The sequence below is a fragment of the Drosophila innubila genome (genome assembly GCF_004354385.1).
Source record: "Drosophila innubila isolate TH190305 chromosome 2L unlocalized genomic scaffold, UK_Dinn_1.0 5_B_2L, whole genome shotgun sequence".
Lineage (NCBI taxonomy): Eukaryota > Metazoa > Arthropoda > Insecta > Diptera > Drosophilidae > Drosophila > Drosophila innubila.
The window spans coordinates 4,482,650-4,508,110 of NW_022995373.1; positions in this window are offsets into that span (position 1 = coordinate 4,482,650).

A 25,461-nucleotide genomic window follows, 5' to 3' on the forward strand; every position below is an offset into this window, starting at 1 on the left:
GCGGAAGCTCTCTTTAAAGAAGTGGTCATCATTTTCCGGCACGTCCTTCTCCCAAAGCCCGCCAAACCACTTCTGAAATATACATATGAATAATGCCCGTAAAATGAGTGCATTTGTATATGTCGTAGATCCTAGTAACCGTTACCATTATTTTGAATGTAACCGTAAATTGTTAGAAGTAGACAGTTATGTAACAGAGTTGTGATATTCTGATACAAGAGTTTCCACTAAATGCAAGATATGAAGCAAGGGTTGCCTCTGCCGAGCATGGCCTGAAAGTGCTGTTTAGTATCACTAAGCAAATAACCTATAGAGAAGTCATCCCATACAACTGAAAGTGTCTCAGCTAAAAGCATGACGGGGCGTCCACTGGGTAATTTTTCGGTGCACGCGTCGTTTGAGGGAAATTATTTTTGGTTTCGATTCAGTTGGCTGGCCGAGCTCGTTGCTGGCACAGCAAGCGAAACACAAAACATGTGTGAAATACCCTTTAGCTATAAAAAATAATTGTCTTTAACATTTTATAAAGAAAAACATCGTAAATCTTATAATTTTATAAATGTAGATAGTAAAAAATATGCGATGTGTTGTTTTTATAATTTTAAATATTTATTTGCGCTTGAAATTTCTTCATTAAAAAATTTATTTGTCCAGGGTATTAGAGCTTACATACAAATTTTAAAGGGAAGCAACTTATAAACAAAGCGATGTTGTCAATTCTCTCAGCAGCCCATACATATGCACACACTTATTGTAAGATGCACGCATACATAGAGATAAGCCTGCGCGCCCGAATACATCTCTCTCTGTCCGGCTACATAAGGACATGTATGTGCAAAGAGGGCGGGTGATGAATATTCTCATTTTGTATGACTTTTTGACGCGCGCTGCTAACAGAGCACTATGGGAAATTTTAGCTGTTTTGTGAAATTAATAAATAACTTGTAAACTGAGTAAGATATTCTGATATTGTTTTTTCTTAGAATTATTTTTATTATATATAACCACAAAAAAAACCTCTACACGAGGTAAAAGTCTAGTGACGAAAGCAATTTCTAGCCCCAAAATTTCTGATATCCAATTTTGTGACGAACAAAATTCAGTTTAATCTAAAAATTTGAAATAAAAATATAAATTAATAAAAAAAAAAGCGAAAATTGGCATTGTGCACTGTGAACAAAAAAGGGTGAGCTTCTTTGTACATAAAAATTACTTTTTGCGCAGTGCCGAATGCCAATTTTCGCCTTTTTTTTTAATAATTTATATTATTATTTAAAATTTTTAGATTCAACTGAATTCTGTTCGTCACAAAATTGGATATCAGAAATTTTGGGGCTAGAAATTGCTTTCGTCACTAGACTTTTAGCTCGTGTAGAGGTTTTTTTTGTGGCATATCAGAAATTTTTGCAATTGCTTTTGCTTTTGACATTGTAACTTTATCATTAATGCAGGCAAATAGTAAAATATATAAATTTAGTTGTTGAACGTATTAAATATTTAAAAAATTTTTGTTCTTTAATTATAAAGAAAAACTAGGGGGCTTCACCCCCTGCTCGCTTGGCTCGCGTTGCTACAGCCGAGAATACTCTACTGTCGGAGACCCCGTACTTACTTTGAAAAAAAAAAGTTTTCATACTAAGACTCGGATTTCGCCCGATCGGTCCTATGACAGCTATATGATATGGTGGTCTGATTAGAACCAACTTTGGTCAGGATATACAAGTCTAACTTAAATGCATATTCTATTAGTTTGGTTACGATATCTCGTAAAACAAAAAAGTTTTTCATACTAAGACTTAATATTGGACCGATCGACCAAGTTGTGTTAGTTTGGTTGAGATATCTCATAAAACCAAAAAGTTTTTCGTACTAAAACGTGATTTTCGACCGATAGAAAAATGTATTTATTCACTTAACAGATAATATCTTCCAAACCTCTTAACCAAAATGTTTCATGTTTTGTTTATGTTTCATATACCAAAACACGCGAAATTGTACGCTTTACAACATATTAAAATTTAACAGAAAACGTTAGAGCCGTTTTGTCAGAAATCGCCAAAATGTAAGCTAAAAAACTTTATTTCACCTGTAAAATGTTACCTGAGTGCTTTAGAAAAAATGTTTAAAGGTAAGCATAAAAGCCCTCAATCACACCTTTCCAATGATATATAGAACATATCGGTAGCTTTTATGGTTTGGAAACTGTTGAATTTTAGCGGGATTTAGCGTTTTCCCGCTAAACTAGCGGTTTTTTCAAAAAGTCGTAGAACAAACATTTCTAGATTTTCGAAAAGGAACAAATCCCCATCATTACATTTAAGCTTCTTTAGCGCTTTGATGCAAACAGACAAACAGACAAACAAACTGACTTTTCATTTCATTTTGAGAAGTCCACTAAAATTTTCAAATTTATTTATCTTTTTAACCAGTTATGGAATTTGGGTGATTGATGTATCAATCGACGCGTATTTTTAAGTAGAATTTACACCCCCGTATCTCATGACCCAGGTTGGTTAGAAAATATTTAGTTTTATATTAATATTATATTTAAGTTTTAGTATGCCATTTTGTAAGTTAGGACTAAACCTTTCGATCGGTATATAACTCGATCTGATCGGACAGTCGCATCAAATTTTCCAACTTAGCTGTATATATAGTTAGTCGCCTTTCGCACCCTTCATGCTGCTTTCGTCACTTACGCGAACTGCCGTCCGCAGTGATATATTTGAATAATAAATTATAATAGTTAAATTATTTAAAATTTATTTAATCTTTAGTTTTCACGCAGCTAGTGTGTAAGATAAAAAATAATTAAACTCTTACACTTGGATCGGAATAGAAGAGGAACCAAATCACCACATCAGCCACAAACATAAATGCAGAAAGTCTTAACATAATTTTATTTATATTATATATTATATTTTTCTTTATATAAATTATATTTAATAAAATAATGCTTAAAATCACTATTTGTTTGCTAAATGGCAGTAATAACAAATAATAATAATACTAAGAAAAAACAATATCAGAATATCTCGCGCAGTTTACAAGTTATTAATTAATTTTAATCTCGGGACTTGCTGAGCAAAAAGTGAAAAGTCATGAATGTTAGCTACGCGCCGACATATACATAAAATGTTAAAATGTTTTAAAATATTTAAGGTCATCAACATATCTTCGACATCGTCATTGTCGTTATCATCGTCCACTACGTTGTCCAACTCCATGATTAAATCACTAATGATTTTCTTGTTTTGCTTCGTAACAGCAAGCAACACTTTAATTTTTTCTAATCGATTCATTTTTTCCAAAATGTACACAAAAATTTTCTCAGTTGTTTACTTTACGACGCCAAATGGTAAATGGTAGATGTTGGCAGTGTGAATTGCTGTTTCACATCTACCATCATTCACATGCGTTCCCCGTAGATGGGCTCAATGTGAATAGGCTATTAAGCTTTCCTGCAAACAAACAAATACACTAAAATATATGCCAAAAATATTAACTTTCGATTGAAATTATCGACTTTTTATCATCTTTACTGGGCATATGTGCCCGACTTTTCGTAGTCAAGTGTCTAGGTCTAGCACCCTGGCAGGAAATTTTTCAGTACAAGTTGTTGTAGTGACGTCTAGCACATGTGCTCACTGCCATGCTGCCGCTGTTAAGTGAAAACCCTAAATGTTTCTTTTTTCAGTTGAGCAAGCGAAAAAACCAGCAATTCAGTGTAGCAGTCAACATGAGGCCATTCTTTTGGAGCTGTCGGAAAAGAAATTCAGTTCGCTGAAGTCTGCCCTCAAAATGGCAGCATTTTGACAAGGTGCACCGCATTTTGGGAGGTATGAAGTCGGTCCACTTCACACATTGTGTACTTGATACAGCTGGTGTGGTTTCTCTGCATGGGCATGTGACAGGCCAAGTTTTATTCGATACTCTAATGACAAAAGTTTTCAAATTTTCTGATTAAAGTAAGCTCAACTCAATATGTACTGATGGAGCAGTTGTAATGACAGGTAAAAACAAAGGCCTTGTGGGAATCGTTAGCAAGAATGGAATTTGTTGACCGTCTTTACATTGCATAATTCACCAGGAAGCTCTTTTTGAAAATGAAGTCCGTAATAAACATTTCTGTCCGCATAATAAACCAGATTCGGGGTGAACATAATGCTTTGCCGCATCGAACGTTCAATGAGTTTGTTGAAGAAATGAATGCGGAGTACGGATATCTGTTGATGTACACAGAAGTGCGATGGTTTAGTAAAGGGAAATGCTTGGAGCGTCTTTTCAATTTGCGAAAAGAAGTCACTAGCTTTTTGAGAAACACTGGAAAAGGCGTTGAAGATCTTCTTGTTTTACTGCAAGGTCATAATTACTTCATGGACTTAGCATTTTGTTGTGATATCACTAAATTATTAAATGACCTCAATCTCTCCCTACATGGAAAAAATCAACATATTTTCACACTATTCAGAGCAATAGCCAATTTCGAACGAAAACTTAGTTTATTAACTCACCAACTCAATAACAATAGTTTTGTAAACTTAGAAAAAACGTCTCTAATATATAGTCAAGAAATTAAATAAAAATTTTTAAAAATAGATTTCAAGATTTAAATATGCTGACACATTTAATAGAGCTTCATGACTATCCGCTAAGTTGTAAGTTGTCAAACCTGGACATCCTATTATGTCAAGAACTTCAAATGTTACGGGTTGATCTTTGCATTCCTTTGGAAATGGGAAAAAATTCTGGGAGTGCATTGATGACGAAAACTATCCCCACCTCAAAAATGAAATGTATAAGCTATATTCAATGTTTGAGATAAAATACAACTGCGAGGTGGCATTTTCTAGTTTGAAAATAATTTTTAGCAAACTTAGAAATCAAATATCTGATCAACATATAGCCGACTTGATGCGAATCAAAGAATATAAAGGAGATATAAATGTTGACAACATTGTAAAAACATTTCACTAAGGCGTGCTTTACTTATATTTTTTGTTTTCATTCATATATTTTTTATTATTTTTTATTATTATTTCCTTTTTGGTTATTAAGCTTTATTACGATTAATTTTCTATTATTTAGGCGAAACAAGTTGTTTATGAACGCTATGCTTTTTTTCCTCAGTGTCACGCAAGAAACGTCCCTTGGTTGACTTTTGTGGTGCCGACCACTGGTTTAGACCAGTTGCGCAGCGTAGTGTAGCATTAACAACGGCTGAACAGCAAATGATTCAATTTGCTTTGCCTCAACAGCGGCATAACAGCGTAACAACGCCATAACAGCGCCACGACAGCGACTTAACAGAAACATGTCATAGCAGCGACGCCACACGGACGTTTATTCTGTACGTGTGCAGGCAGCGCTGCGCCAGGGAAAAATCCTATACGCGGCGGTCGGCGTGTGCCGACCACTGGCTTAGACTATAGCTTAACTGTACGCCTCTACTGCTCTACGTAGAGCTGTCAAAAAACTTCGGTAGAGAAATGTTGTGTAGAGCTCTACCATTGGCTCTACAGACTGTTTAGACCATGATGAAATTATTATAAGGTGGTGGCTTCACTTGACGTTGCCTCTTTTTAGGGGCCACGATTGCTCAGTTCGAATGTAAACGTCAACGTGAGCAGTTGTGTGAAAAATGCCCCGTGAGTGTAAAATTTGTCGCTCAAATTCGAGTCGTTTGATTCGTGTTCCGAGAGACATAAATAAATGAAAAATATGGATAAATGCAACAATATTAGATGCCGACAATAGAATTTGTGAAAACCATTTTAATGAAGATGATTTTTATATATCACCCGGCAAGGCAAAGCGTAAGGTTTTGCGGCCAAACGCAGTTCCTCAAAAAGAGATGTTTTTATACTCGGAAGAAATTCCATCTATTGTCAGTGATAATTTGATAATTAAGACCATGGTAACATTAAAAGACTCGCTTAGAAATATACTCACTGAAAAGCAAATATACAAGCTGGAAAATGGCAATAACGGGTATATTGGACCTCCGAAGACATTTCAGCAGGAATTTGTCTGCACGCTGCTGGAAATAGGGCTTATACACATCTCTTGATGAAAGGATTTCCATTTCCCTGTAAGACAGCCCTGCATAGATGGGCGGCAACTGTAGAAATAAACCCTGGTCCGCTAAATTTTGTATTTGATTTTATGAAGACAGCAATTGACAAAGAAAACGAGGACAAACTGTGCGTGTTATATTTCGACGAGATAAAAGTTTCTTCTGCATTTGAACACAACTACACTCAAAAAGCCGTAGAAGAGCCGAAAAACTATGTGCAAGTGGCAATGGCGCAGGGGTTGTGGAAATCGTGGAAGCAACCAATTTATTATGATTATGACAAGCCTTTGACAATTGATTTTCTGCACATGCTAATTAAAAAACTCTACTCGGTTGAGTATCATGTTGTGGCAATGGTGTCTGATATGGGTCCTGGGAATTCAAAAGTATGGACACAGCTTGGAATATCCGCAGGTAAGAAGTAACGAAACAATTTAGTTTCTGTATAAATAACGTATATATTTAATTTTCAGAAAAAACATGGTTTGAGCATCCAGTTAATGCGGAGATGAAAGTCTTTTTATTTGCTGATGTTCGCCATCTAATAAAGGTAAATAGAAACCACTTCCTCGACTCTGGTTTTGTGGTCAACAACACAATAATAACGGTAAGAATAATTGTGCAAGCATGGAATCACGCCTCTTCTTCTGATTTGTCCATATTATGGAAGTTAACGGAAGACCACTTGAATGTCAAGTCCGTCGGGGGACAAAAAATAAAATTGGCAACTCAACTGCTATCAAATACCACAGCAAGTGCTATTCGTCGCTGTCATCATCTCGGATTGGAAATTTATAATGCCTGTGAAACAGCAGACTTCATCCAGCTGGCCAACGATTGGTTCGACGTTTTTAATGTAAGACTTTCGACAGCTAACTCAATTCCGACCAAGCAGCCGTTCGGGAAAGCTCTAAGTGAGCAACGGAAGATTTTGGGTGAGATGACTGCTATCATGTCCACTTTGATAGTAGCGAACTCCAAGCACCGACTTTCCTTTCAAAAGGGAGTGATTGTCAGCAATAATTCATTGGATGGTTTGTATAATTATGTAAGCACAAAATATGGCATGGATTACCTAAAAACAAAGAGGATATCGAAAGATCAATTAGAGCACTTTTTCGGCGCTCTCGATCAAAAGGCGGATTACACGACCACCCAAGTCCTATCGAATTTAAGTATCGACTACGCAAGTATTTATTAGGTAATGGTTTGGGTACATTTTCTTAAATTTAATTATATATATTTAGCTACAGTTAACGTTTTTAGCAATTAGCATTTCTATGTTTTCTACGTCCATGTCCTCGTGTTTGTTAAGTATGGTTTGTGTTTTATGTTAGCTCTTAAAAACGATTTTTTAATATGATCCATTTATATATGCACTCATACTTAGCAAGAAGCACTGAGATCCTAGGCAACACATGCAATGTTGTTGTCGAGGAGGATAAGCCTTAGTTAAATTTTTAAGAATATCCCCAAATTAAGTTCTAAGCACGAATGCTCTAGCAATGTAGATGAGGTTGTGGTCGAGGAAGACAATGTTTTCGAGGAGGAGATGGAGTGGGCCGATTTGGAAAACATGCCTACATTACCTTCCACATCCACAGAAGAAGAGGATGAAGTTAGTGACCCGCTATTCAGTATATATCTGGTTATATAGTGAAAAGATTTTTGCTTGATGATACTGATAAAGAAAGTCAAGCATTAACCTATATTGATATGGTAAAGCTGGCGGCCTGACCAAGCCTTCAAATTCATTTGTTTCTAGGCTGAAAGGTTTAGAATCAGTTTTTATAAAATTAAATGGGGAAACTTTTTCATATAGAAAGCATCTTGTAGATGACCTTGTTAAAAACGCATCGTACATAGAATTAAATAGTAAAATAAAAGAATTTCATTTTAAGATGCGTATAAAATTAAGAATAAAGCACTTAAATAAGAGAATGAAAATTCAAAAACAAAAACAACGTTTTTTAGGTAATAAGAAGTTCTTAAAAATTTTACTTTAATAAATAAAAATAAGAAAAACATGTCATTGATTTTTATTTTGATTTTCTTTATTTTACAGCGCTCAAAATCAAAATGAGTGAACAGTATAGAAAGCCAAACAAAACAACTTTTCTATATATCTATCTCTGTCGTCTCTCACATGTCAAACTCTCTCAGTGCTGACAACAAAATAATTTCATCATGGTTTAGACTATGTTGAATTTATTCTCTACTGTAGAGAACGGTAGGGATTATACTATAGAGCTCACAGCATGCTCTGACTTTTTTGTTATTAAAAAAAATAAAATCCAACACTACAAAATGAGTTCTCGCTTTTGTTAAGGGTCAAGAAAGAAGAAATATATAAGAAGAGATTGTGGCTACGGCAGTGGATTGCAAGGAGCAACTATGCAACGGGTTCTTTCAAGAACTAATGACTGAATTGAGGGATTATGATAAAACAGCGTATGAAAATTATCTTCGTATGTCGTATCTGAAATAACCAATCAAAACAGAAGTGTTTTCATTTCAGTCTTTTTAGACCCCGTACTTAAAAAAAGTACAGGGGTCTATTGGGTTTGTTTTACCGAATATGTGCGTAACAGGTAGAAGGAGGCGTGGCAGACCCTATAAAGTATATATATTCTTGATCAGCATCAATAGTCGAGTCGATATAGCAATGTCCGTCTGTCTGTCTGTCCGTCTGTCTGTCTGTCTGTCTGTCTGTATGAACACCTAGATCTCGGAGACTATAAGAGCTAGAGACACCAAACTTGGTATGTAGGTTCCTCTATACTGCAGGCAGATCAAGTTTGTTTCAAAAATCAGCCACGCCCCCCTTAACCGCCTGCAAATCGACATTGAAAATTTCATATCCAAATTATAAGAGCATTTTGAAAGCCAGAAATTCCAGATTTTGCACAGATGAAGATATAATTGTCCTAAATTTTTGCTGAAAATTTCATTCTGATCGCACAGTAAATAGCGAAGATATTCAAATAATAAATTTTGCTGTTAAATTCGTTGATGGCGCGTTGGCAGTAATTAAAACTTGAATATCTTGATAAAACAAATAATTTATATTAACATATTATATAACAAATTGGCGTCCATTCAGACGTGAGCTTCGGTGGCGCAGTGTACTGAGTCGCGGAGTCGGACAGTACTCGTGGGTTCGAGTCCTGCCGTGGGCGAAAGATTTTTAATTTATTTATGTTCGAATTCAATTTCATTTTATATTAAAACAAACTCAGTGCTTATTTAAAATGTAATATTAACATTAAATGTTAAAATATAAATTATTTCTTTTACTTTTTAATTGAGCACTAAAACAAGCAATATGGCCATTTAGGAGGATAAAGACATAAGTGCGAGAGTGGCTCAACACTTTGAGCCTTTGTCTTTTGAAAATTTTTGCAATTTTGTCGCGGGTTCGATTCCGGCGGGAACAACTTTTTTCAGCTGAATTTAAGCTTTTTTTTTAATTTTACAATTTATTGAAATTGTTATTTATGAATGTTATACTGACATTTAATATTGAATACATGTTTAAAAAATTTCATTTAAATAATTTTACATTGGTATTTATATAAACGTTAAGTTAAAATTCTATGTTAATTTCATGTTTATTATAAATTTACTGTGTAAATTTATGTTTTTAGTAAATTTGTCTTTTTTTGGTTTTCAATTATTTTACTATTTGATTTAACATTTAGCATGTTTAACATGCAGTTTTAATTTATTCTCTGTTAAGGTTTCACTTATGCTTAACATAGCCAAATATGCATAAACGCATGTTTATATATATGAATGCTTAGCTAGAAACTTCTTTTGTTTTGGCGCGTGCCAACATATGTATGTATGTGTGCACTTAACAGATCTTTGAATTGCACATATGGATGTCCTGCTCTTCCTAATGATTAATGCTTATGTATGTCTATTTGACTTTAAACTGACTCTTTTCAACTCTTTTGCGCGCTGTGTACAAGTGATTTTGAAATTTGATTTTGTTGTGCTACCAAGTTTCTTTTGGAAAAGGACCCCATTACAAGTGTAATGGCCTCCACGTGGTGTTCCTGGGTGCCGATAAAATTTTAATTATATCGAAGCAAATTCGAGCGGCGACAAATTTAATATATAAGAGTTTATGGTAATCTTAAATATTATTTTAGTTTTAGAAGTGACTGATTTTGGATAGTAAGTACGGGGTCTCCGACAGTCGAGTATGCTCGACTGTAGCACCGGCCGACTAGTTTTAATGTAAAAAAGTTTTTTATACCCATTTTATCCTGCCCGCATCATTGACGAAGGTGCGAAAAAATTACACAAGTGTTTATGGAGTCGCATCATTCAGAACTGCTGCCACTGTCAAAAACTATTCGAGACTTAAACAAATAACAAAATTTATCAATCATAAAAAACAACATAGTCGAAAATCTTTTAAATGTGGTACACGGTGCACTCGGGAATTATACTGCCTTTACCAATATGGTATTAGAGCTCGTAAAGGAGGAGTGCAACGTGCACGAAAGTGTAGTGAGCTCCTCAATTCAACAAATGCAATTTCCAATTGGTCCTCTTTCAATTGCAAGCTCTACATAGCGAAAGATCTGTGCAAGCACTTGCAAGTCCTTGTTTTTAATTTTTCTTTGTCACCGGACTTGTCCTAATAAATTAAATATTTAGGAAAGATTTGGCCAGTTCTGGGAGGTTGAGGTACCTTCCAAGGATGAAAAGTTTTTTAAGGATAATTTTCGAATAAGCCGAAATACTTTTGATGACCTGTTTCGGCGACTTCCATCTATGACCAAAAAGGATACTAATTTTAGACCTTGCACCCCATTGGACAAGAGAGTCGGCATCGTTCTGTACACGCTGGAATCATCCGAAGAGTACCGAGCTGCGGAAGAACTATTCTGGTTTTCGAAGGCATCGGTCTGCAATATTTTGAAAGACTTTTGCGTTGAAGTAAAAGTGGAAAGCTTTTGCACCAGAATTTTTGCCATCAAATTTTCTAACGCAAGAAAAAGTGGGGGAGTGTACGGTTTTGAGAATCTCGGATTTCCTCAATGTTTTGGTGCAATAGGTTTTTTTTTTTTTACAAAAATTGTATTTTTTCAAAATAACAATTATATTATAATTCACTTATGAATTTTCGATGGATGCCACATTGAAATTTTCCCACCAAATAAAGATGCTGTCGACTTTTATAATTATAATGGCTGAAACTCAGTTACTCTTTAAGCCTATTTAGACCACAAGTATGTATTAATCAATTATTTTGTATGATTAAAACTTGAAATTCATGTCTTTCAATAAGTAAATGTTGGTACACCTGGCGGGTGCAATGACTCTCAAATATTTGAGCAGTCTCAGCTAAAGAGGCTGATTGAAACCACGGGCATTTTGAGCAAGATGCAAAGGTGATATGCGAAGTTCCTGTTCCTGTTCTTATATTAGGAAATTCTGCTTTCAGATTTTCCAAGTCTCTTTTGAAACCATACCCATTTTCTTCGTCTGCACCGCACCAGGAAAAACAATTCAATTATCACCTATCCAAGTGCAGGCAAGTTGTAGAGAACTTGCAACGGCGCCTCGACTCCCCAGCATTCTCTGCGAGACTCTCCGCTGCGATTCTGGAGGTCTCGTTGCTCTCTGTTATTTGCTCCAGAATTTCTGGCTGGAAATTGACTGTACTTTTTTCTTTGCAGGTGAGTTGTCTGCTGCCGAAGAAGAAGAGTAGCTATTGTTTGAGTTTGTTAAATCATCTGCGAATAAATAAAGATAATTTTACAAGATATATAAAATGAGTTTATTACGTGTATTCGTGTTTTCCTCAGTATGCTCAACAAAGTTTATAGACCTGGAGCACTTAGGTGACTTTATGGTAATGCACCCTCTCGGATGGAGAGCCGCCACTGGCTTCTGTCTTTGAATATTCCATTCTGTAATATGGGAAACGTAATATCTCAATAAATACACCACAATTGTAGAATTTACAAACACATATTTACGGCGCAAATACTCCATTTTGGTTTTAATTTCTTGGCCTTTGAATGAAAATCCCTGCTCTGCCAGTTCAATTCTCATCTCCTCGTATATGTGGGTGTTCTTTCTCATCTCACGCAAATCCTCCTGTTTCTCTTCCCAAAAATCAAATAGAATATTTTCGACCACATCGTACCATTTTTTTTTATGTTTATCGCGGCTCATTTTTTCTTTTGCAAAATTTATAAGTTTTTAAATTTATAAGTAAGTACAAGCCTTCAGAACACGTGCCGATTCACGTTAAATCTCCTCAATAGACTCGAAACGGTGTCCTCGGAGTTGACTTTTGAACTTAGAAATAGCCAGAAGTCACACGGAGCTAAATCAGCTGAATAAGCAAACTGCGGGACAATATTGGTCAAGGTTTTGGCAAAATGGCATATTAAAATTTGATAGAAATGTTGAATGGCAATTTTTCTAAAATCGCCGAAATGTGAGACAAAAAACATTTTTTCACATGTAAAATTTTACCTGTTTAAAAAGTTTAAAGGCACGCATAGAAGCCCGCTTCCCGCTAAACTAGCGGTTTATTCCAAAAGTCGTAGAACAAACATTTAATGATTTTTGAAGGGGAATAAATCCTCATCATAAGATCTAAGCTTTTTTTAGCGCTTCGATACAAACAAACAAACAAACTCATTTCATTTTGAGAAGTCCACTAAAAATTTCAAATTTAATTATCTTTTGAACCAGTTATCGGATTTGGGTGATCGAGGTATCAATCGACGCGTATTTTTAAGTAGAATTTTTACCAAAAGGCCTCAGCAGCCCCATTAGCTGAAATCATCTAAATTTTTCCCCTCCCACTTACACGCCCTTAATTCATGACCCAGCTTGGTTAGAAAAAGTTTTAGTATGCCATTTTGTAAGTTAGGACTAAACCTTTCGATCGGTATATATCCAACAGTCGTAGCAAATTTTCCAACTAAGCTGTAAATAAAAAAATAAAAAAAAGGCGAAAATTGGCATTCGGCACTGCGCAAAAATTAATTTTTATGTACAAAGAAGCTCACCCTTTTTGCTCACAGTGCACAATGCCAATTGTCGCCTTTTTTTTATTAATTTATATTTTTATTTAAAATTTTTAGATTAAACTGAATTTTGTTCGTCACAAAATTGAATATCAGAAAATTTGGGGCTAGAAATTGCTTTCGTCACTAGACTTTTACCTCGTGTAGAGTTTTTTTTGTGGGATAATGTCATACGCCAACCAACATAATTTTAAGGTACATCATATAGACGTAAAGACAGCTTTCCTAAATGGAATTCTTAAAGAAGAAACTTATATGAAAGTTCCTCAAGGCTTAACTTGTAAAGATGGTAGTGTTTGTAAATTAAATAAATCTATATACGGATTTGAACAGGAAGCTAGATGCTGGTTTAAGGTATTTGAAAAAGTATTTAAAAAAGTTGGCTTCATAAATTCCGCAGTTGATCGTTGCATTTATATCCTCGATAAGAGTGATACACTTAAAAATATATACTTACTATTATATGTAGACGACTTACTAAAAGATACTCCTAATATATAAGCCTTAGAGGCTGGTTTGAGGTATTTGAAAAAGTATTTATATTTATTTATTTATTTTATTTTTTTATTTATTTATGCACGACTAAAAGCAGTCGACAAAAAATTACCAAGTATAAGAATTAAGTTAAAGATTAAAAATACAAATATAATTAAAAATAAATTATGAACTGTAACGAGAAAAAAAATTATAGTTAGATCTGGGGTAAGCAAAATTATAAATGATCCAACATTTGTTGCTAGGATTGGGGAAAACCCAGAAAAACCCAATAAGATCAATTAAGATTAGTATTGTTAATAGTATAGATAGATATGTTAATAGATAGTATGAATGTTAGATTAGTATAAAGTAGCATAACAAGTTATTAGTATTAGTAAGGTCAGGGATTTAACGATAGGTATTGGAAAATTGCGGATCTTAGGGAAGGAGAGAGTTCTGAGGAGAAAACGTGAAAGAGGCTATTATAGGTAGTGCATAAAACACAAACGAATCGTGTGAAGCGTAATCAGTTGTGCATGTAGATAAAAATAAAGGCTTGTAATTCCTAGTAGACCTGCGGGGGACCGAAAAGGTGAGGCGGGCCAGAAGGGAACAACAATCAATCTCGCCAATAATCAATTTGTGAAGAAAAACAACACCAAGAGTTTTCCTACGATTAATTAAAGACGGAAGATTGAGAAGGCGAAGCCTATGGGAGTACGGTGGTAAACGAAGGTTGGGATCCCAGTTAAAACCACGTAAGGCGAAAAGCAAAAATTGAACTTTTGAACTTATTCAATTCGATTCTGGTTTATTTGATACTGTGGGCTCCATATGCATGAACAGTATTCCAGGATGGGACGAACTAAAGAATCGTAAAGGAGTTTAGTGGTGAAAGGATCATTAAATTCTTTCGACCAACTTTTAATAAAACCAAGTACTCCTTTGGCGTCATTAACTATAGTGGAGATGTGCAAATTGAAGCATAATTTGCAATCAAATAATACTCCAAGATTCTTTACAGTTTTTATACGTTGCAAAGGGGTATTGTAAATCGTATAAGAACCTAAATAGGGCCTAGTTCGACTAAATGTCATGAACATACACTTTGAACAATTGAGATACAACTTATTGGCCGAGCACCATAGTTGCATAGCGTTCAAATCGTCTTGCAGACGATTATGAAGAAGGGGATCAGTGTATGAAAAGATAAGCTTTACATTATCTGCATACATTAAAATATATGAATGGGACAGAATAGTGGGTAGATCGTTAATGAACAGAGTGAAAAATAAAGGCCCCAAGTGACTACCTTGAGGTACACCAGAAGTAACGTGAACCGAACTCGAAATGGTTGACCTAAGAAGCACTTTTTGGGTCCTACCTTTTAAGTAGGTGGAAACCCAGCGTACAAAGGCGGGAGGGAAACCTATGCAATTAAGTTTGTAAAGTAAGAGGTCATGGTTCACAGAGTCAAAGGCTTTACTGAAGTCAGTGTATATGACATCAGTTTGCTTTTTCTCTGAAAATGCATCATTTACCAAGGAGGTAAATTCAAGCAAGTTGGTCGTAGTGGACCGACCCTTTATAAAGCCGTGTTGTGCAGGGAAATGATCGATTTACAGAGATGCTGCAAAGAAGAAACAAGGATTTTTTCAAATAATTTAGGAATGGCTGATATCTTTGCAATGCCTCTGTAGTTCGAAATATCAGACTTACCACCTTTTTTGTGGAGGGGAATGATATAAGATTCTTTCCAAAGATGTGGAAAGATTGAAGATTCAAGGGATAGATTAAAAAGCTTATGCAACGGAGCAGCTAAAGAAGAACAACATTCTTTAAGGAGACAACTAGGAATGTTGTCTGGCCCAGGAATGAAAGAAGATTTTAAAGAGCTAATAGAAGAGATTATAGTGTTAAAAGAAATAGAGGGAGCAAACATAGTGTTTGATTGAAAAATAGAATAAGGATAAGATGAGTTGGAAGTGAACATTGGAGAATAGGTGGATTGAAAAAAGTTAGCAAATAGTTCAGCGGCTGCAGAGTCGTAGCTGGCATTATCTATCCCATAAAAAAAAGAGGAAGGTAAACTGGGGGATTTACGCTTCAAGTTAACAAATTTGTAAAATTGTTTAGGGTCACGGGAAAACTGTCTTTTGCAACGAATTAAATAATTCTCGTAGCATAGCGAGTTTAAATTGGCGAAGTCCTAATTGGCTACTGTGTACTTAGACCAGTCAAGACTCGAACCAGACTTCTTACATTTTTTAAAATATTTAGATTTAATTTTTTTTAATTAAGAAAGTCTAGGTGTAAACCAAGGAGGCTTTATAGAACCAGACGGTGGAACATAATTTGGAATGCACACATCTAAGAGTGCATTTAGGGTCTCATGGAAAGAACTAAGGGCAATATCAATGTCAGTAGCTTTCTCTAAAAAGCACCAGTCGGTAGCAAGGATAAGTTCATTAAGCAATGAATAATTTCCCTTGCGAAAACAACGACGAGGTAATTGCTGACATAATAGAGGTGGACTAAAAGGTTTTGAGATTGAAACAGAAATTTCTATAGTAGGGTGATGAAAATCTTCAGGGACACTTAATGGGGATACCCTAGAGACGGCAGTATTTGCGAAAACATTAATAAAAACCAGATCAAGAATTCGATCATTGTGATTTCTTATTGAATTCATTTGAAACAATGAGAGATCAAGCAAGTTGTCTAAAAAATTATCTTGATTTAAGGGAACAAGATAATTTGTGCTACTGAAAAATGACCAAGAAATTTTAGGCAAATTAAAATCACCCAGCACAATAAATAAGTCGTTGTCTTTGACTTGAAGGTTAATTTCTTCAATACAGGTGAAATGTTGCAAGTAAACTGCAGGAGAAGCTTTTGGAGGGATATAAGAGCAGGTGATGAAAATTGATCGAGTTGAAAAAGTTACTTTGACAGCAACAATTTCAATATCAGTAGTCACATTAAAAGTAATGCGTTCTGACTGAAGTGCCGATTTAGTGGCAATAAGTACGCCACCACTTCGAGTCGGTCGATCATTTCTATATAAAAGATAATTATTTGACATAACTTCAGAATCAGATACTGTAGGATTTAACCAAGTTTCTGACAAAGCAATTATATCAGAATCAAAGGACATACTACTCAAATATAGATTTTTAAGCTTAGTAAGGAGGCCTCTAACATTTTGATAATGAATACAGGCAAAATCGGGCCGCAGGTCTAGTTTTTTGAAGCCGTACTAGCGGGCTCCAGTACGTTGGAACTGCCGGCTGTAAGCGATACAGGCAAGGATTCACTACGCCTTTTGGGCTTGAACTCATGAACTATCATATGAGGTGGCCAAAATTTTGGATCACAAATGACAGCAAATGAGTCGCGGGGGACAACTATTTTAAAAGATGCTATTTCCCGGGCCGTAGCAAAATTAAATTTGGTGATGGAAACCTTAGCAGAGACTTTGCTAGAAATGTATGCATCCACATTTTCACAAGTAGTGTCCGAGGATAACCTAGACACAAATACTTGCTTACGAGGAGCAACAACATTTAAAATAGGGGCCTCAGATGAAGGGGCAACTACGTTATCAGTTCTATTGCTAGGGGCTGCAGTACGAGGAGGTCTACCCTTCCGACCAGATCCAGCCCGCACCGAAGACACGATGACTTGGGCTGATTCAGTTGACTGAGTGATAGAATCACCTGTAGAAGGTGTAGGAGAATTGAGTAGGTTATTAATACCCGGAGAGGCCGTTAAAGACAAAGTTGGCGAAGCGTCTTGATATTGACGAGATGCCAATGGAGTCACGGGAGGCTGAGTAACCGGTATATTAGGGGGAACTGATAAAAATTGAGAATCAGGTGGTGAGCTAAATTTATATTGGCTAAGCAACTCCAGACTAGAGTCAAAATCACTGGAAAGAAGCTTAGCCATTTTATTAAGCTTTGAGAATTGGTTTCTCACAGAACTATGCATTCTTGAGAAATCAATTTGCATGTCGATGCATACTGGACAAGACCATTTCACTGCACAACATTCCTTTTTAGAAACGGCAATGATCTTATCACATTCTCGACCTGTAAGACCAGCACACTTTGCATGCATGATATTCTCACACAACCAACAATAAATAAATCTCGGTTGCTCAGAATCATCAGCACACTTGATATTGCAGTTTTCTTGCAGCACGACATATTTCCAACAGGGTTAAACAAATACTCAATAGGTAGAAATAAAATAGAGCGGGAGGCACTCAAATGAAGCTCTAAACAAGAGAGCAAAATACAAAAACAATTTGCTTCTGAGAGCACGCTGCTAAACAAAAACGAAAATGCAACAGCGAACACACGCACAAACAAAGAAAAAAAGTTATAAAAGTTGGCTTCATAAATTCCGCAGTTGATCGTTGCATTTATATCCTCGATAAGAGTGATACACTTAAAAGTATATACTTACTATTATATGTAGACGACTTACTAAAAGCTACTCTTAATATATAAACCTTAGATAGCATTAAATAATATTTGCATAGAAAGTTTCGAATGACAGATTAAAATGAGATAAAACATTTTATTGAAATAAAAATTGACAGACATAATGATAAGGTATATTTTAGTCAAACTGCTTATATTGAAAAGGCTTTAAAGAAATTTAAATTGGAGGAATGCAAGCCAGTGTGTTCTCCAATTACAGGAAAGTTAAATTATGACGAATTGAACTCAGACATACATTACGATTCACCCTGCCAAAGTCTGATAGGATGTTTAATGTATATCATGCTATGTACGCGACCAGATTTAAGTACTTCAGTCAAAATTTTAAGTCGATTTAGCAATAAACACAATGAAGAGTTGTGGAAATGTCTCAAACGGGTGTTGAGATATCTTAAGGGAACAATTCACATAAAACTTGTGTTTGTAGGAACTCCTAATTATAAAGATTTGCTGGTTGGAAATGTTGACGTAGATTGGGGTGGATGTAAAGGTGACAGGAGAAGTACAACACGATTTATGTTTAGGATGTTTGATAATAATTTAATTTGCTGGAATACCAAAAAAAATTCAGTTTTTATACGTTGCAAAGGGGTATTGTCAATCGTATAAGAACCTAAATAGGGCCTAGTTCGACTAAATGTCATGAACATACACTTTGAACAATTGAGATACAACTTATTGGCCGAGCACCATAGTTGCATAGCGTTCAAATCGTCTTGCAGACGATTATGAAGAAGGGGATCAGTGTATGAAAAGATAAGCTTTACATCATCTGCATACATTAAAATATATGAATGGGACAGAATAGTGGGTAGATCGTTAATGAACAGAGTGAAAAATAAAGGCCCCAAGTGACTACCTTGAGGTACACCAGAAGTAACGTGAACCGAACTCGAAATGGTTGACCTAAGAAGCACTTTTTGGGTCCTACCTTTTAAGTAGGTGAAAACCCAGCGTACAAAGGCGGGAGGGAAACCTATGCAATTAAGTTTGTAAAGTAAGAGGTCATGGTTCACAGAGTCAAAGGCTTTACTGAAGTCAATGTATATGACATCAGTTTGCTTTTTCTCTGAAAATGCATCATTTACCAAGGAGGTAAATTCAAGCAAGTTGGTCGTAGTGGACCGACCCTTTATAAAGCCGTGTTGTGCAGGGGAAATGATCGATTTACAGAGATGCTGCAAAGAAGAAACAAGGATTTTTTTCAAATAATTTAGGAATGGCTGATATCTTTGCAATGCCTCTGTAGTTCGAAATATCAGACTTACCACCTTTTTTGTGGAGGGGAATGATATAAGATTCTTTCCAAAGATGTGGAAAGATTGAAGATTCAAGGGATAGATTAAAAAGCTTATGCAACGGAGCAGCTAAAGAAGAACAACATTCCTTAAGGAGACAACTAGGAATGTTGTCTGGCCCAGGAATGAAAGAAGATTTTAAAGAGCTAATAGAAGAGATTATAGTGTTAAAAGAAATAGAGGGAGCAAACATAGTGTTTGATTGAAAAATAGAATAAGGATAAGATGAGTTGGAAGTGAACATTGGAGAACAGGTGGATTGAAAAAAGTTAGCAAATAGTTCAGCGGCTGCAGAGTCGTAGCTGGCATTATCTATCCCATAAAAAAAAGAGGAAGGTAAACTGGGGGATTTACGCTTCAAGTTAACAAATTTGTAAAATTGTTTAGGGTCACGGGAAAACTGTCTTTTGCAACGAATTAAATAATTCTCGTAGCATAGCGAGTTTAAATTGGCGAAGCCTGACTTGGCTACTTTGTACTTAGACCAGTCAAGACTCGAACCAAACTTCTTATATTTTTTAAAATATTTAGATTTAATATTTTTTAAATAAGAAAGTCTAAGTGTAAACCAAGGAGGCTTTATAGAACCAGACGGTGGAACATAATTTGGAATGCAAACATCTAAGAGTGCATTTAGGGTCTCATAGAAAGAACTAAGGGCAATATCAATGTCAGTAGCTTTCTCTAAAAAGCACCAGTCGGTAGCAAGGATAAGTTCATTAAGCAATGAATAATTTCCCTTGCGAAAACAACGACGAGGTAATTGCTGACATAATAGAGGTGGACTAAAAGGTTGTGAGATTGAGACAGAAATTTCTATAGTAGGGTGATGTAAATCTTCAGGGACACTTAATGGGGATACCCTAGAGACGGCAGTATTTGCGAAATCATTAATAAAACCAGATCAAGAATTCGATCATTGTGATTTCTTATTGAATTCATTTGAAACAATGAGAGATCAAGCAAGTTGTCTAAAAATTATCTTGATTTAAGGGAACAAGATAATTTGTGCTACTGAAAAATGACCAAGAAATTTTAGGCAAATTAAAATCACCCAGCACAATAAATAAGTCGTTGTCTTTGACTTGAAGGTTAATTTCTTCAATACAGGTGAAATGTTGCAAGTAAACTGCAGGAGAAGCTTTTGGAGGGATATAAGAGCAGGTGATGAAAATTGATCGAGTTGAAAAAGTTACTTTGACAGCAACAATTTCAATATCAGTAGTCACATTAAAAGTAATGCGTTCTGACTGAAGTGCCGATTTAGTGGCAATAAGTACGCCACCACTTCGAGTCGGTCGATCATTTCTATATAAAAGATAATTATTTGACATAACTTCAGAATCAGATACTGTAGGATTTAACCAAGTTTCTGACAAAGCAATTACATCAGAATCAAAGGACATACTACTCAAATATAGATTTTTAAGCTTAGTAAGGAGGCCTCTAACATTTTGATAATGAATACAGGCAAAATCGGGCCGCAGGCCTAGTTTTTTGAAGCCGTACTAGCGGGCTCCAGTACGTTGGAACTGCCGGCTGTAAGCGATACAGGCAAGGATTCACTACGCCTTTTGGGCTTGAACTCATGAACTATCATATGAGGTGGCCAAAATTTTGGATCACAAATGACAGCAAATGAGTCGCGGGGGACACTTATTTTAAAAGATGCTATTTCCCGGGCCGTAGCAAAATTAAATTTGGTGATGGAAACCTTAGCAGAGACTTTGCTAGAAATGTACGCATCCACATTTTCACAAGTAGTGTCCGAGGATAACCTAGACACAAATACTTGCTTACGAGGAGCAACAACATTTAAAATAGGGGTCTCAGATGAAGGGGCAACTACGTTATCAGTTCTATTGCTAGGGGCTGCAGTACGAGGAGGTCTACCCTTCCGACCAGATCCAGCCCGCACCGAAGACACGATGACTTGGGCTGATTCAGTTGACTGAGTGATAGAATCACCTGTAGAAGGTGTAGGAGAATTGAGTAGGTTATTAATACCCGGAGAGGCCGTTAAAGACAAAGTTGGCGAAGCGTCTTGATATTGACGAGATGCCAATGGAGTCACGGGAGGCTGAGTAACCGGTATATTAGGGGGAACTGATAAAATTGAGAATCAGGTGGTGAGCTAAATTTATATTGGCTAAGCAACTCCAGACTAGAGTCAAAATCACTGGAAAGAAGCTTAGCCATTTTATTGCTTTGAGAATTGGTTTCTCACAGAACTATGCATTCTTGAGAAATCAATTTGCATGTCGATGCATACTGGACAAGACCATTTCACTGCACAACATTCCTTTTTAGAAACGGCAATGATCTTATCACATTCTCGACCTGTAAGACCAGCACACTTTGCATGCATGATATTCTCACACAACCAACAATAAATAAATCTCGGTTGCTCAGAATCATCAGCACACTTGATATTGCAGTTTTTCTTGCAGCACGACATATTTCCAACAGGGGTTAAACAAATACTCAATAGGTAGAAATAAAATAGAGCGGGAGGCACTCAAATGAAGCTCTAAACAAGAGAGCAAAATACAAAAACAATTTGCTTCTGAGAGCACGCTGCTAAACAAAAACGAAAATGCAACAGCGAACACACGCACAAACAAAGAAAAAAAAGTTATAAAAGTTGGCTTCATAAATTCCGCAGTTGATCGTTGCATTTATATCCTCGATAAGAGTGATACACTTAAAAATATATACTTACTATTATATGTAGACGACTTACTAAAAGCTACTCTTAATATATAAACCTTAGATAGCATTAAATAATATTTGCATAGAAAGTTTCGAATGACAGATTAAAATGAGATAAAACATTTTATTGAAATAAAAATTGACAGACATAATGATAAGGTATATTTTAGTCAAACTGCTTATATTGAAAAGGCTTTAAAGAAATTTAAATTGGAGGAATGCAAGCCAGTGTGTTCTCCAATTACAGGAAAGTTAAATTATGACGAATTGAACTCAGACATACATTACGATTCACCCTGCCAAAGTCTGATAGGATGTTTAATGTATATCATGCTATGTACGCGACCAGATTTAAGTACTTCAGTCAAAATTTTAAGTCGATTTAGCAATAAACACAATGAAGAGTTGTGGAAATGTCTCAAACGGGTGTTGAGATATCTTAAGGGAACAATTCACATAAAACTTGTGTTTGTAGGAACTCCTAATTATAAAGATTTGCTGGTTGGAAATGTTGACGTAGATTGGGGTGGATGTAAAGGTGACAGGAGAAGTACAACACGATTTATGTTTAGGATGTTTGATAATAATTTAATTTGCTGGAATACTAAAAAAAATTCATCTGTCGCAGCTTCATCAACTGAATACTTCAATAGCTGAATACATGGCGTTGTTCGAAGCAGTTAAGGAATCTATGTGGTTACAGTCATTAACAAAAGATTTAAAAATTAATGTTGTGGAACCAATTAAGAATTATGAGGATATTCAGGGCTGTAATTGCATGGCAAATAACACAAGGCAACAAATTTGAACTTTTTGGCAATCACAAGAACCAAACCCACTTTTTTGATAGATATGGGCCACAAACGACGAAAAACATTTTTTTTTGTTGTGAGATTTTTTTTTATAATTTTTTAAAATTTGGCTTTTTTAATACTTTTTTCAGAGGTGCGCCACATTTTACATCATCACTCGAGATTGTTAAAACAGAAATTCCAAAGCGTTTCTTTTTCTGAAAGCTAATAAATATATCTACAATTCATTAATACAAAGATTTAAGATTTAAACCAGTATTTTAAGAGATTTCAATTCTTTAATTAAGAAAATTATGATTTTTTCTTAGATTTTTTCACTTTAAAATTCGAGGAAAAGTCGAAAAGAATTTATTACATTTTATTTACTATTTTATAGCTGCATTAATTACGCGTCGTTTAAGATATCATTCATTAAAATCTATGGAGTGACGGCGATATAATATTATTTTTTGTCCAGGCATGTTTTTGTCGATTTTTTTGACTTCCTTGTGGAGCGGCATGACCTTTAGTATGAAAATTGAATGTGTTTTTTGAGATATCCTAACTTAACTCACACAAGATCAATTTGTTGTTATTTTACACATTATAACCAAAGCTGGTTCAAATCGGTTAACTATATCATATAGCTGCCATAGGAACGATCGATCGAAATCAACTTTCTTTCTTTGGTTTGAGTAACGTACTCTTCTGCTTTCGGTATTGGAATTAGATTCTCATATAAGAGTCCACACGTAATCGCCCATCATGTTCGGATTCCACGAGCCCTGATAACGTTGCTCCATAGTTTTTATTGTCGGTTAAATCGTTCCTCGTGTTCATCGCTTACATCGCCTAAGTTCGACGCGAAATTGTCCAAGTGTGAATTCAAGAAGTGGATTTTTAGTGACATGTTTACTCCCATTATTTTTTATAATTTTGTAGCAGTCCTTCGACGATTCTAATGTAATTCGGACTTTGGTTATTCTCCAAAAAGTTGTCAGTAACTTGTTGGAATGATGTCCAGGCTGCCTTTTCCAGTGGATCCAGAATGGAGTAGAATTCCTCATTTTTTAAGAGTTTTCTAATCTGTGGAACATCGAATACGCCTTCCGTAATTTTTGCCGTCGAAAGAGGATATAAAACACCTTTAAGAAAATCTAGTGCCTCTGAATTCGTTTTAACGAGCCTTTTCACAAAGTTTTTGACATGTCCAAGGTTAATGTGCAATGGTGGGAATATTATGTCCTCCGGATAACTAGCGGCACATATTTAACATTATTTAGGCCAACAGTAAAATCGACGCGTTTCGGCCAGTCTTTCCTTAAATACTGCTCCTTGAAACGGCTTTTCCAGAGGCAGAGAAAGCAGCAATTTGTTGTCCACCCACTTTGCAATCCAGTAAGCATAGCTACAACTTTCAAATCGCAGCAAACCTTCCATTTATGCTTTGTATATTTGAGGAAATCCAGCAGCTTTTGCATTGTCGCATAGGATTCCTTAACGTTTACGGCATGGGCAATAGGGAGGGAGGGTTTCTCATTTCCATTGTGCAGTAATACAGCCTTCAGATTTTGCTTACTGCCGTCAACAAATAGCCTCCAATCGATTTCAGAAAACACACCGTAAATGGCATGTCATACGCACATTCCATCCATCATCGAGTAGCATTGGGAGAAAGGCAGGTGTCGCTTTCGGTAAGTTCTTATGGAGACGTCCTCCTTCAGAAGATTTCGTTCCTTTAAGCGCGATCCCAAGATTTCAGCTTTTTACTTGGTTAGGTCCAGGTCCCATACCAGGTCACCCAATTCGTGCTGTGAAAATATCCGTATATGTTTATTTTCTTCCGAAGAAAGAGAATCGATAGTCGTAGTATTCTTTGTTGAATCCGTCTGGAAAATATACCTAAAAATAAAGGACGCTGTTAGTATTTCAGTAAAATAAAAATTTAAAAATAGATTTTTGTGTGTTTTGTTAATAAATACTTACTTTTCTGGGAAATTTGAAAGATGCGTTTTGCAGCTAGAGCGAATAAAAGGGGGGGCCAATCTTCATTGAAATCTTTTGGAACAAGATTAAAGCAATTAATATACTTCTTTTGGCAGAGTTCGATAAATGTCATCCGTAACTTGATATGTGCAATATGAACTCCACATATGTAGCAGAACGAATCGGATTTGTAGATGCAAGAAAATTCACGTACAAGGTTACTCATTTTCTGCGCTTCTCTTTGGCTCTTACTTTGGTGAATGTCAGAAATAGACTGTGCAGATAGTACCGATTTAAAATGTTAGACTAAGGCGTCTTAAAACCATTACCTGGGATCTTTATTTAATTACCTCCCTATTTTGGGCTATACAAGCCATCTGTTTTACAGGTGCGGAAGTTAGTACCAAAAACAAGTAGCACTCGATAATACCAGGCAATACTTAAATTTGAATGGTAATATCTAAATAAGATACCGGTACCTAACCTGCCATTCAATATAACGGGATGAAATGGGCTATTACAACCTGACCGACTGCAATCAACCCC